A 14873-nucleotide genomic window follows, 5' to 3' on the forward strand; every position below is an offset into this window, starting at 1 on the left:
TAAAAACTATTCTTCTAAGAAAGTTTCTTTAAAAAATTTAAGTTCCAGGGCCCTACCTCCAATGATTCAGATTAGGAAAGTCTGTGGTGGGGTACAGGAATTTGCATTTTTCACAGGACCCCTAGATGATTACGATGCAGATAATTTGGGGTTGAGAAAACACTGTTTTCTGGGGGTGGAGTTTGGCTGGGGGGAGGTAATTCATAAGAAACCTTTGCCCAACTCTCTTCTTACATTCAGAAATTCTTCTGGACCACCCACTTGTGCTTGCCACTGTATTCTGACCGCAGATAAGATGGGGGTGAGTTTGGATAACCACAAACAGTTTGGGTTCCCTGCCCCTCTAAGCAGCACTATTGTAAAAGCTTCCAATTGTTTAAAGCTGTTAAGTTTCAGCTTAATTTCTTACACAGCAATAGATAACTAACATACCACCCGGCCATGAAGCCAGAGACTTTCATTTCCAGTGTCATCGGGCTTCACTTGTTATGGAGGGTGGGACCCACACGGTGACAGCAACAGCATGAGTGCTCAGGTCATATGGGGCACCTGCCAATATCCGATTTACATTTTTCTCATCAAGGCTTCCCTGGTGGCGCAGTGGTTGAGAATCTGCCTGCCAATGCAGGGGACACGGGTTCGAGCCCTGGTCTGGGAAGATCCCACATGCCGTGGAGCAACTAGGCCCGTGAGCCACAACTACTGAGCCTGCGCGTCTGGAGCTTGTGCTCCGCAACGAGAGGCCGTGACGGTGAGAGGCCCGCGCACCGCGATGAAGAGTGGTCCCCGCTCACCGCAAGTAGAGAAAGCCCTCACACAGAAACGAAGACCCAACACAGGAAAAAAAAAAAAAAAAAAAAGTTAAAGGGCATTAACAACAAGCCAACCAACCAGATATATGGGGGTAGGCATTTTCCATCCCAGTTACAGAATGAGAAAACTGAGACTCAAACAGGGAAAATGACTTGCCCAAGGTGGCAAAGAAGGAAGAAGAGGCAGGCTGTACATTCTGGTTCATCTGATGCCAGAGTCCTTTCCCCAACCACAGTGCCCGCACCGCTTCCAACTCAACTTCCTCCTCTGCTCCTCCTCCCTCCCCGTCTTTTCAGATGTACTGAGCTGCAACCTGGCCCTTCTGTGAAGCCTCCTGACACCACCGTTTGCCCTGCTCCCCTAGCCAGTCCCTCCGAAGGCAGCACACAGTTACAGACACAATCACGCCTTTAAGCCATCAATCCTCTGATGTGTCCCTCTTCCTCATCTCAGTTAACAGCATCTACTCAGTTGCTCAAACCCCAACCTGCCCTGCCAACCTCCATCTGTCCTTTTCCTTTCCAGCTCTCCCTGTGACGTGAGACCCATCAGCAAGTCTGAATCTACTTCTAACGTGATCCCTAATCCTTGCGCTTCTGGCCTCTTCACTGCTACTCCAGCCCAGGCCACCATCTCCGCTGAGAGCCTTCCAGCTACTCTCCAGGATTCCCGTCTTGCCGCCCACGGCCCCCACACAGCAGCTAGAGCTTTGCACAGCCTCCCCTGGTTCCCATGGCAGAGTCTGTGCTTTGCCTCACCGGGGCCTGGAAGTGGGTCTCAGCCTCAGCAGCATCCTCAGTGTGGCTTCCCACCCCCGCGCCATCCACCTGCCAGCGTCTGCCACTCCGTCACTCCCTCGGACTTGGCCCCCTGCTGTACTTTCCTCATGTCACTTTGTGGTGGACACAAGGTCTGACTCCCCAGTGGCCATTTCTGCTTCCTCTTCTTTTCCTGGCAAATGGGATTCCAGTTTGGATCGGGTGACAACAAATTTGAGGGAGCACACTGGTTCTCCCCACTCCTGGAACTGGGGGGAACACAACTTATGCTTTTGTCCTGGACACAAATCTTGAGGGTCCGGGATAACGGTGGCCACTTCCCTTTCCACTGCCACGGATCAGTTTAGAAAGAGCACGGGCTACAGTTCTGACCGAGGAGACGTGAGGGGCGTTCTGTTGGGCACTGCTACAAGCTTTCCTCACTTTTAAAAAGGGGAACAAGGAAGGGAGGGAGCTGCTCTCTGCCCTGCACCCTCCGAAGGTTTGGGTGCTCGGCGTACAAGAGGGGATTCTTGCTGCTGCTGCTGCAGCCGACTTGCAGATGCTGGCCACTGCTGGCAGGCCATGACTTCACCGTGGAGCCACTGGCACCACCACGTGTCCTGAGAGCTTAAACCTACGCTGACTCCTCTGTTATTACGGCCAAAACCATATGCACTATAGATATCTAAACTCACCTTTTTGCTGCTTTATCACTCCTACCTTCCCGCTCCTAAAATGTAAGCTCTGTGAGGGGAGGGGCCTGTCCCTCCATCACTATGTCCCCATCACGTGGACTGGGCATTGTCTGGCACAGCTACAGCAGGTGCTTGATAAATGCTGACTGCATTCATGTATGAGGCTCCTCCAGGGCAGGGACTCAGTCACTGTGGCTTCTGGGAGCGGCAGGGGCTCAAAAGCCTTCGCTGCATCAACAAGCAGGGAAGCCAGAAGACAGCTGCTTAAAAAACCAATTTAATAATATATAAGGAAAAACGTACAAAAACAAACTAACAAAGGAGACGCAACAGGGCTCGAGGTGCCCATGCCAACTAGCTGCCCACGCAGAGGGCCGATGCCAGCCCCTAGCTCGCCCTCCTCCTCCTACAGTTGGAAGGGCTCCACGGGCCACCTTGCCCTGACGGTGGGATCCACGTGGTCCTGAAGGCGGTGCCACTTCATGTGGGCATTCCGACCCTTGATCTTGCCAAACACCCTGAGGAGGCACCAGAGGACACAGGGGTCAGAGCAGGGGGAGGCGGGTAGCCCTGAGGGGGGCACCCAAGAGGGCTGAGGGCAGGCGGTGTGGGAACGTCCAGGGAAAGGGCGGTACCTCTCACACTCCCGGCAGGGAAAGAAGCCCTGGCCCTTGCTGCTCCCCGGCAGCTCAGGGGTCCGCTTCGAGCTGGTGTTTGGGCTGGAGTTGGGGATGGACTCCCTCCTGTAAGTCTCAGTAGTCCTCTGTAATTCGGGGGTTGGACGGTGGCTGCGTTTCCTCCGAGGGCTACGAGTGACCTGCAGAGGGGGCAGAGGTGATGAAAGGGTGCTGACCGCCCCGCCACCCTTCTAAGGGAGAAGCAGGTGTCCAGAGCGTCCAGACGTCACGGGGTGCACCCCCCCACCGCCACCCAGCTTGGATGGGCACCGGGCATCCAGATCCCTGCTGAACTCCTGAAGCCCTACCCCGAGACCCTCTACCTTCGCTTCTGTCCTGTCTGCTTCACCCAGCTCTCTCTTGACCCTCTTTTCTGGCACTGGGGCTCGGCCGCGGTCAGAATCGATCATTATTTTCTGCCTGTAGTAGTACTCGACACACTGGGCTACTGTTTTTGTCTGGACCTAGTGGAGGAAGACAGAAGCCGGCTAAGGACAGTGCCTCAGGAGCAGCAGTGAGGATGGCCTTGACGCCCTAAATCCCCTCCCCATGGGGCCAGCTGCCACTTTTTGAAAGCCCTCCTGAAACGTCTCTCCCCTATGGCTTGGTATGCTCCTCTGCTACGGGGGACAGAGAATCACAAAGTCCTCCTGGGGATGAAGGAGTTCAGAGAGAAGCCACCAGAGTCGACACCATCTAAGCTCTGCACGCTCTGAGCAACAAGGCTGGCCCAGGAAGGCTTCTCTCCAGGAAAACGCACACAAAGGTACACACGAGGACGCTCACTGTGACATTATGTGGAGCCGCATGTCTACCGACTGGGACTAATTAAAGCAGAGTGTCCTTACGTGGTGGATACCTCATAGCCTTATGCGACAGCTAGGCAGAGCCCTCCAAAAAACTGAAGAGGAAGGAATACTTCCCAACTCAGTCCGTAAGTTCAACATTTCTCTGATACCAAAGCCAGACAAAGATATTACAAGGAAACAAGGCTACAGACCAATGTCCCTCATGAACATAGATGAAAAGTTTTAAACAAAACTTTAACGAACAGAATCCAACAATATATATATGTATATATATATATATATATATATAAAGGACAATATACCATGACTAAGTGGAGCTCATCCCAGAAACGTGAGGTTGGTTTAACAATCTAAAATCAATGTAATTCATCATATTAAACTTAAAAAAGAGAAATCATATGAGCATCTTGATAGGTGCAGAAAAAGCATTTGATACAATCCAATGTCCATTCCTGATGTAAACTCTCAGCACAATAGGCATAGAAGGAACTTCTCTTCAACCTGATAAATGATACCTACAAAATCCCTACAGCTAACGGTGGAGTGGTTTCCCCTCAAATATCATGAACAAGGCAAGGATTTCCACTCTCACCACTTCTACTCAATACTGTACTGGTGGTTCTAGAGTGCAAAAAGGAAAGAAAAAAAGTAAAGGCATCCAGGTTGGAAAGGAAGAAATAAAAGTGTCTTTATTTGCAGATGATATGACTGTCTATGTAGAAAATTCAGTGGAATCCACAAAGAAGTTACCAAAACTAATAAGTTAGTTTGGCAACATTTCAGAACACAAGATCAATATAAAAATCAATTTTATTTCTATACATACTAGCAACAAACCATTGGAAACTGAAATAAAAAAGAACTCTATAACATCATTAAAAAACACAAGTACTGGGCTTCGCTGGTGGCGCAGTGGTTCAGAGTCCGCCTGCCGATGCAAGGACACGAGTTCGTGCCCCGGTCCTGGAGGATGCCACGTGCCATGGAGCGGCGGGGCCCGTGAGCCATGGCTGCTGGGCCTGCGCGTCCGGGGCCTGTGCTCCGCGGCGGGAGAGGCCACAATGGTGAGAGGCCCGCGTACCGCAAAAAAAAAAAAAAAAACCCAACAAAAACAGAAAAAAAACCAAGCGCTTAGGAATAAATCCGACAAAAAGTATGCAACAACTGTACACTAAAAACTTCAAAACATTGCTGAAAAATTAAAGATTGAAATAGAGCGATATACGCTGTTCACGAGTCAGAAGACTCAATATTGTTAAGGTAACAACTCTCCCCAGTTGACCTATAGAGTCAAAAACAGTACCAATCAAGTTCCTAGCAGGAATTTTTATTTTGAAATTGACAAGTTATTTCTAAAATTCATAGGGAAATAAAAAGGATCTAGAATACAAAAAATAACTTTGAAAAAGAATAACAAAGTTGAAGGACTAACATTTTCTGATTTCAAGACTTAGAATAAAGCTACAGTAATAAAGACAGTATGGGAATAGCTTATTAAAAGACAAACAGATCAATGGAACAGAATACAGCGTCCAGAAGTAGATGCATATATATATGGCCAACTGATATTTAACAAAGGTACAAAAGCAACTGAGTGGAGAAAGTATGGTCTTTCCAACAAAAGGCATTGGAACAATAAATATCCATATGCAAAAAATGAACTCACCTCGCACCCCATAAAAAAATAAACTTACAATGGATCATAAATCTAGAAATAAAACCTAAAACTAGAAAACCTCCAGAAGAAAACATAGGGGAAAATCTTTGTGACTTTGGGTTAGGCAAAGATTTCTTAGATACAACACGAAAAGCACAGTCTATAAAAGAGAAACTAGTAAGTTAGGCTTAAGCAAAATTAAAAACTTTTCTTCGAAAGACACTGTTAGGAGACTGACAAATTGCATATTGGGAGAAAATATTTCCAAAGCATATATCTGGATAAAGGACTGGTGTTCAGAACAAAATAAGAATTCCTACAGCTCAATAAAAACACAGACACTCCAATAAAATCAGAGGCAAAAGATATGAACAGACAGCTCACCAAAGAAGGTGCACATAGAGCAAAAAAACACAAAGATGCTCAGCATCATTAGTCATTAGGAAAATGGAGTCAGATGCTACTGTACACTCATTAGAATGGCTAACATTAAAGAGACTTAGCATACCAAGTGTCGACGAGGGTGTGGAGCAACTGGACCTTTCATAACCTGCTGGTGGGAATGGGAAGTGGTATAGCCACTTTGGAAAACAGTTTGGCAGTTTCTTAAAAAGTTAAACATACATCTATTATAAGTTACCCTCATTCCCCTCCTAGGTATTTATAATCCCACCCCCATCTCTGCAAAAAAAAAAAGAACCCAGTACATGTCCGTACAAAGACTTGTATGTGAATGTTCAGAGCAGCTTTATCTGTAGTCATCAGTAACTGGAAACCGCCAACAGGTGGATGATTAAATGAATGGTGGTCGGTCCACACTGTGGTATACTCCTCAACAATAAAGGGATGAACTATGGGTACACACGACAACATGGATGAATCTCAAAATCATTAGGTTGAGTGTAAGAAGCCAGACAAAGCAGATCACATGCTGTATGATTATTCCATTTATAGAAACCTCTAGAAAATGCAAACTAATTTAGAGTGACAGAAAGTAGACAAGACTTGACTAGGGACCCGGGTGGCAGGAAGGAAGGGTTGCAAAGGGGCAGGAGGGAACTTTGGGGGGTGACAGATATTTTCATCATCTTGATCATGGTGGTGGTCTTACAAGTGTATAAATATGTCAAAAACATTAAATCTTACACTTTGATTATGTGCAATTTTGCGTACATCAAGTTACAAAAAGAGCAAAATAATCAGCAGGATATCAAGTATATGATGTCATCCTTCTTTGAGAAAGTGCATATAGGTGTGTAAAATCCGTATGGGCAGTCAATACCTGTCAGGTTATCAATCAGAAGTAGGATTGTGGGGAGGGGCCTGGAGGGCTTTATTTTGAACATGGGATTCATTTCTGTACCGTTTGGGGTTGTTCAAAGCAATGGCATTTCAGTTGTCAACTGTTCACAGCATGAGCAGAATATCGCCCCTGACAGGCCCTGCAGTTCTAGCGCCTCGGCCGTGTGAAGGAGCCTTGTCTACACCAGCCTGCCATGTTCGCCTTACCATCTTGTGTATCAAGTAGAAGTCCTTCTTGTAGGCACAGAACGCCTTCTTAAAGAGCCTCTTCTCCACGGAGGTCCAGATGTCCGAACCTATTGGAGAAACAGCCAAGAGGAGGAAGAATGTTTCTCCTTCTGGGAACACAGCCACGGCTGAAGTGCAGACTCCCCTCTTTTTTTAGGCCACCGAGCGCCCATTATATGCCAAGATTTCTGCTAAGCCCCTTACTTGCTTTATCTCACACAATCCTCACAAAAACCTTAGCAGGTAGGGGCTCTTACCATCCCCACTTGACAGGTGCAGCAACTTGAGGCTTCCTCTGGTTAAGAGACTTGCCAAGGGCAGGCGTGGGCCCCTGGTTGCCTGACTCCAAGGCTGGAGTGCTCAACTGTGGAACGTGAGCCCAACCCAACCTGGCACCCCCCTTCTGGCCACGAAGAGCCCACGAGGGAACCAGTGGAAAGGGGAAGGTTGGGTCCAACTAGAGAACAGCACCCACTGAGTCCCCCAGAGACGACGGGCCCTTCTGGGAGGGCAGGTGCAGGCCCCAAGAGAACTCCGGGAGGCACGTGCAGAGCTTGCCATGGAAACTGACTGGCTCGCAGGGGCCTCAGCCAGGCTAAAACCACGTGGGCAGCCACGCTCGTTACCTGTGTAGTGATAGTTGGCGAGAGGGTGAGTCCGTGGCTTCTGGGGTCCTCTCAGTAAGAGGGTCTCCAGGGCAACCTGGAACGAGAGGAGTGGTGGGCAACTCTCTGAGAGAGGGAAGGTGAGGTAGAGGCCCGTCTTCATTCTTTCATTCGTTCAGAAAATATGTGCAGCCCTCCCTAAAGCTACCCCTACCCCAGGGCGACTCAAAGTGTGGTCGGTCTGTGGACTGGCCACCAGCTGTGAACCACTTGGGACACACTGCCTACAGCACTAAGCAGACTGGTGAGTGCAGCTGACGTTACCTTTTTCATAGCAAGATTTACTTGATGACGAAACAGTGTGTGGACTTATTCTGGCACAAGCTCCTTATTTCTTCAGGGAGCAGCATTTGGAGTGGCACTGCCCCCGCCCTACCCCATGTTATGTTCCTCATAGCACTAATCATTTTTTGTTTTTTTTTTTGCAGTACGCAGGCCTCTCACTGTTGTGGCCTCTCCCGTTGCAGAGCACAGGCTCTGGACACACAGGCTCAGCGGCCATGGCTCACGGGCCCAGCCGCTCCGCAGCATGTGGGATCTTCCCGGACCGGGGCACGAACCCGTGTCCCCTGCATCGGCAGGCAGACTCTCAACCACTGCGCCACCAGAGAAGCCCAGCACTAATCATTATCTATCACTTTTAAAAAATGTATTTCATGTGCTCACTCTCCTAAAATGTAAGCCCTGCAAAGAGAGGGCATTTGTCTTTCTCAACAGTCCTAACCCCGGTCAGGACTAGCTATGCAGTTTGCAGGACCCAGCGCAAAATGGAAACACGGGGCCCTGTGCTCAGAAACTATTAAGAATTTCAAGATGGTGGCAGCAGAGCATTAAACCAAGAATGGGCCCCTGAGCTGGCCCCAGCCTGATACCATGACATCACCAGGTATCAGGAGGACCCAGTAAATGTGTGCTGATTACTCTGCTGAGCACCCACCACGTGCCAGCCACTGCCTCTCAGCTTGAGAAAAAGCACCATGTAGCCCTGACTCTTGGGTCTCCAACTCGGGTGACGTGACTTCCTCCCCCACTGCACACAGTTGGACTTCTTCATTTTCTAAACTTCAGGATTGTGAGGAGGGTCCTTGGAGAAGGCAGAGGCATTTCTGTTGCATCAGAGGTTTTTATACACCATTTTTAATCAAAAAGTTAATGTTCAGTAAATAAACCAGATTAATGCAGGCCCTGAGTTGGTTCTGCTAGGCACCGCCTCCCCAGTGCCGCGCTGAGATGAGGTAACGCTGGAGGAACCCTGGTGCTCTGCTGTCACCCCAGATAAATAACTGATTGAGCCCGTATGTGTGCATTTCCCCTACGTTCAAAAGGACACCACCAGTCCCAAAGCGACCAGGGAGAAGGGTGGGTGGCCAGGCTTTGGTTCTCGTGAGCTGCAAAGCCCCAAGTAGAAGGCACGTGTCTTGCGCCTAGAGCCCCTGGCCTTAAGAGAGCAGGGAGCTTCCCACAGCTCCTCTGAGCCCACCCTCGCCTGCACCGCACCTGGATGTTGCCCTGGGCTTCATGCAGACAGTGCAGAGCGAGCTCCAGGTTGGTGCCCCCGCCCGGCATCACGCTGGAGCAGGCCACGTTGCAGAGCTCGGTCACTGTTTCCAGCAGGCAGCACGGCAGCGGGAAGGAGAGGAGACACAGAGGGTCAGCAAGTGCCAGAGAGGAAACCTCCCCAACAGCACAGATGGGGCGGGAGGCTCCTGTCACCATCTCCACCATCTCTCTGCTAAAAGCAGGCTGAGGGAAGGGAGGGACAAGGAGGATGGGCAGAAACCCTGCTCCTGGCACCTGCTCTGGATGGCCTGCCCAGCTACTGGGTGAGAGGAGAGGTGGGGCAAGGGACTGCAGCACAGCAAAGCAGTCCTGCGCTGAAGGCCAGCTCTGCCCACCCCACCCCCGCCTGGGGATCACTGCTTCTTGGTCAAGGTGAGAACTGGGAGGAGAAACCCCTTGGGGATGGAGAAGGGCCCTCGGGAACCTGGCCCCAAAGTCTCAGCCACCTCTATCCTGTGTTTTCGGGTTGGTCATCACATCTCCCCATGGCTTCCAGACCAGAGTAGCTACATGCTCGTCACTTCCAGCCAGTGATCTGTCCCGGAGCTCTGGGATCTCAGCCTGAAACTGGCTTCCTATGTTGATGTGTCTGAAATGAGGCCACACACACGGACATAAAGACATATGTGTGTGACCAAGATGGGAAATACAAGAGAGATGTGCGGTGAGCCCTGCTCAGCAGGGCTGTGGAACCCACCTTTTGGCCATCTCTCAGACACAGGGAGTGCTCATCAGCCCAGTAGACACGCGCAGGTATTCCAGAGACCTCTTGAGGGATACTTCCTTCCTTCCTCCAATTGGCTTTATCGCCAGATTTCTGGCTTCAGGCGTTTGGGGTCTAGGACAGGGGAGGTATGTGCTGATACCTGGCATTCTTCTGTATCCAAGGTAACATGCAAGCTACAAAACAGTATCTCACTGCGCCGTCACCAATTCTATATAGAACCCCAGGGTGCTGGGCATTCTGTCCCCAGAGATCCAACTATGGTATGTCTGGACAGAAGGAATATTGGGGAAACGCCTGGAAAAATCCACCACTTCTCTCCTAGGGAGGCTCTGGATCTAGACCTGACTTTCCCGTGATGAAGGCTCCCTTGGGAAAAACCGACACTGGAATGCAAGGAGGGTAAAAGCATCCCCACATTGCAAGGACTCTCAGGTTCTAAGTCTGTTCCAACTCACGGTTCAGTGCTGATCTTGCTGTTGTCCTTCACCACACTGATGCCAAAAGAGCCGTCCATGTGATCTGGAAAACACCCAAAGAAGAGCCTCAAGAAGACTGGCTACAACTGACCCATGAGGCCCTTTCTGCCTGCCTTTCTAGAGCAGCTAAAAGCAGGCTCTTCAAGATTGCATGGTATACACACACTACTGTATATAAAATAGATCATCAACAAGGACCTACTGTATAGCACAGGGAACTATACTCAATGCTCTGTAATAACCTATATGGGAAAAGAATCTAAAAAAGAATAGATATGTGAATATGTATAACAAAATCACTTTGCTGTATACCTGAAACTAACACATTGTAAATCAACTCTAATCCAATGTAAAATTGAAAATTAGAAAAAAAAGATTGCATGGTATGGAGTTTCCTCAAAAGTTAAAAGTAGAACTACCATATCATGCAGCAAACCCACTTCTGGGTATTCATCCAAAAGAACTGCACTCAAGGCCTCAAAAAGATATCTGAACTCCCATGTTCACTCCAGCACCATTCATAATAGCCAAGATGTGGAAACAACCTAAATGTCCACTGACAGATGAGCACATAAAGGAAATGTGACATAAACATACAATGAAATACCATTTAGCCTTAAAAGGAAATTCTGCAATATGCAACAACTTGGATGACCATTGAGGACATTATACTAAGTGACATAAGCCAGTCACAGAAAGAGAAATACTGCATGACTCCACTTATATAACGTACCTAAAGGAGTTGGATTCATATTGATAGAATCAAAGAGTGGAATAGGGGTTACCAGGGGTTGGGGGAGTGGGAAATGGGAGGTTACTAATCAATGGGCATAAAGTTTCAATTAATCAAGCTCTAGAAATCTGCTGTATAACATTGTACCTATAGTCAACAATACTGTAATGCACACTTAAATCTTTGTTAAAAGAACAGATCACAGATCAACTGTTCACATCACAATAAAATAAAATAAAAAGATTGCATGGAATAGAAAAGGAATCTATGAACTTCCGGGTAGGATGGCCGAAGAGTAAGACGCGGAGATCACCTTCCTCCCCACAGATACACCAGAAATACAGCTACACGTGGAACAACTCCTACAGAACACCTACTGAACGCTGGCAGAAGACCCCAGACCTCCCAAAAGGCTCGCCCCGCACTCCGTGCCCCTCCCTCCCGCCCGGCCTCAGTGAGCCAGAGTCCCCGAAGAGGCTGCTCCTTTAACCCTGTCCTGTCTGAGCGAAGAACAGACGCCCTCCGGCGACCTACACGCAGAGGCGGGGCCAAATCCAAAGCTGAGACCCAGGAGCTGTGAGAACAAAGAAGAGAAAGGGAAACCTCTCCCAGCAGCCTCAGAAGCAGCGGATTAAAGCTCCACAATCAACTTGATGTACCCTGCATCTGTGGAATACATGAATAGACAACAAATCATCCCAAATTGAGGAGCCAGGAGTCAGTGCTGTGCCTCTGAGGTGGGAGAGCCAACTTCAGGACACTGGTCCACAAGAGACCTCCCAGCTCCACATAATATCAAACGGCGAAAATCTTCCAGAGATCTCCATCTCAACACCAGCACCCAGCTTCACTCAACGACCAGCAAGCTACAGTGCTGGACACCCTATGCCAAACAACTAGCAAGACAGGAACACAACGCCACCCATTAGCAGAGAGGTGGCCTAGAATCATAAAAAGTCCACAGACACCCCAAAACACACCACCAGACGTGGACCTGCCCACCAGAAAGACAAGATCCAGCCTCATCCACCAGAATACAGGCACTAGTCCCCTCCACCAGGAAGCCTACACAACCCACTAAACCAACCTTAGCCACTGGGGACAGACACCAAAAACAACGGGAACTACGAATCTGCAGCCTGCAAAAAGGAGACCCCAAACACAGTAACATAAGCAAAATGAGAAGACAGAAAAACACACAGCAGGAGAAGGAGCAAGATAAAAACCCACCAGACCTAACAAATGAAGAGGTAATAGGCAGTCTACCTGAAAAAGAATTCAGAATAATGATGGTAAAGATGATCCAAGATTCTATTTCTAAGATCCAAAATCTTGGAAATAGAATAGACAATATGCAAGAAACAGTTAACAAGGACCTAGAAGAACTAAAGATGAATCAAGCATCGATTAAAAACACAATAAATGAAATGAAAAATACTCTAGATGGGATCAATAGCAGAATAACTGAGGCAGAAGAACGGATAAGTGAGGTGGAAGATAAAATAGTGGAAATAACTGCTGCAGAGCAAAATAAAGAAAAAAGAATGAAAAGAACAGAGGACAGTCTCAGAGACCTCTGGGACAACATGAAACGCACCAACATTCGAATTATAGGGGTTCCAGAAGAAGAAAAGAAAAAGAAAGGGACTGAGAAAATATTTGAAGAGATTATAGTTGAAAACTTCCCTAATATGGGAAAGGAAATAGTTAATCAAGTCCAGGAGGCACAGAGAGTCCCATACAGAATAAATCCAAGGAGAAATACGCCAAGACACATATTAATCAAACTGTCAAAAATTAAACACAAAGAAATCATATGAAAAGCAGCAAGGCAAAAACAACAAATAACACACAAGGGAACCCCCATCAGGATAACAGCTGATCTCTCAGCAGAAACTCTACAAGCCAGAAGGGAGTGGCAGGACATAATGAAAGTGATGAAGGAGAAAAACCTGCAACCAAGATTACTCTACCCAACAAGGATCTCATTCAGATTTGATGGAGAAATTAAAACGTTTACAGACAAGCAAAAGCTGAGAGAGTTCAGCACCACCAAACCAGCTTTACAACAAATGCTAAAGGAACTTCTCTAGGCAAGAAACACAACAGAAGGAAAAGACCTACAATAACGAACCCAAAACAATTAAGAAAATGGCAATAGGAGCATACATATCAATAATTACCTTAATTGTAAATGGACTAAATGCTCCCACCAAAAGACACAGATTGGCTGAATGGATACAAAAACAAGACCCATATATATGCTGTCTACAAGAGACCCACTTCAGACCTAGAGACACACACAGACTGAAAGTAAGGGGATGGAAAAAGATATTCCATGCAAATGGAAACCAAAAGAAAGCTGGAGTAGCAATTCTCATATCAGACAAAATAGACTTTAAAATAAAGACTATTAGAAGAGACAAAGAAGGACACTACATAATGATCAAGGGATCGATCCAAGAAGAAGATATAACAATTGTAAATATTTATGCACCCAACATAGGAGCACCTCAATACATAAGGCAAATACTAACAGCCATAAAAGGAGAAATCGACAGTAACACAATCATAGTAGGGGACTTTAACACTCCACTTTCACCAATGGACAGATCATCCAAAATGAAAATAAATAAGGAAACACAAGCTTTAAATGATACAGTAAACAAGATGGACTTAATTGATATTTATAGGACATTCCATCCAAAAACAACAGAATACACATTTTTCTCAAGTGCTCATGGAACATTCTCCAGGATAGATCATATCTTGGGTCACAAATCAAGCCTTGGTAAATTTAAGAAAATTGAAATTGTATCAAGTATCTTTTCGACCACAATGCTATGAGACTAGATGTCAATTACAGGAAAAGAGCTGTAAAAAATACAAACACATGGAGGCTAAACAATACACTACTTAATAACGAAGTGATCACTGAAGAAATCAAAGAGGAAATTAAAAAATACCTAGAAACAAATGACAATGGAGACACGACGACCCAAAACCTATGGGATGCAGCAAAAGCAGTTCTAAGAGGGAAGTTTATAGCAATACAATCCCACCTTAAGAAACAGGAAACATCTCGAAGAAACAACCTAACCTTGCACCTAAAGCAATTAGAGAAAGAAGAACAAAAACATCCCAAAGTTAGCAGAAGGAAAGAAATCATAAAAATCAGATCAGAAATAAATGAAAAAGAAATGAAGGAAACAATAGCAAAGATCAATAAAACTAAAAGCTGGTTCTTTGAGAAGATAAACAAAATTGATAAACCATTAGCCAGACTCATCAAGAAAAAAAGGGAGAAGACTCAAATCAATAGAATTAGAAATGAAAAAGGAGAAGTAACAACTGACACTGCAGAAATACAAAAGATCATGAGAGATTACTATAAGCAACTCTATGCCAATAAAATGGACAACCTGGAAGAAATGGACAAATTCTTAGAAATGCACAACCTGCCAAGACTGAATCAGGAAGAAATAGAAAATATGAACACACCAATCACAAGCACTGAAATTGAAACTGTGATAAAAAATCTTCCAACAAACAAAAGCCCAGGACCAGATGGCTTCACAGGCGAATTCTATCAAACATTTAGAGAAGAGCTAACACCTATCCTCCTCAAACTCTTCCAAAATATAGCAGAGGGAGGAACACTCCCAAACTCATTCTACGAGGCCACCATCACCTTGATACCAAAACCAGACAAAGATGTCACAAAGAAAGAAAACTACAGGCCAATATCACTGATGAACATAGATGCAAAA

General features: G+C 46.7%; 1 pseudogene across 1 annotated transcript in view; it reads right to left on the reverse strand.

Annotated features, from left to right (window-relative positions):
- Positions 1 to 2530: 2530 nt before the first annotated feature.
- The window catches only part of LOC307066315 (zinc finger protein 541-like), a 32461-nt pseudogene continuing 20118 nt past the window's right edge, over positions 2531 to 14873 (reverse strand). The window contains exons 8-15 of the transcript in view: positions 10350 to 10413; positions 9614 to 9756; positions 9105 to 9208; positions 7569 to 7644; positions 6922 to 7010; positions 3270 to 3410; positions 2905 to 3086; positions 2531 to 2787 (exon numbers count right to left, since the gene is read on the reverse strand). The product of the transcript in view is annotated as a zinc finger protein 541-like (transcript). The remainder of the gene's footprint in view (positions 2788 to 2904; positions 3087 to 3269; positions 3411 to 6921; positions 7011 to 7568; positions 7645 to 9104; positions 9209 to 9613; positions 9757 to 10349; positions 10414 to 14873) is intronic.

The sequence above is a fragment of the Hyperoodon ampullatus genome, assembly GCF_949752795.1.
Source record: "Hyperoodon ampullatus genome assembly, chromosome: 18".
NCBI lineage: Eukaryota > Metazoa > Chordata > Mammalia > Artiodactyla > Ziphiidae > Hyperoodon > Hyperoodon ampullatus.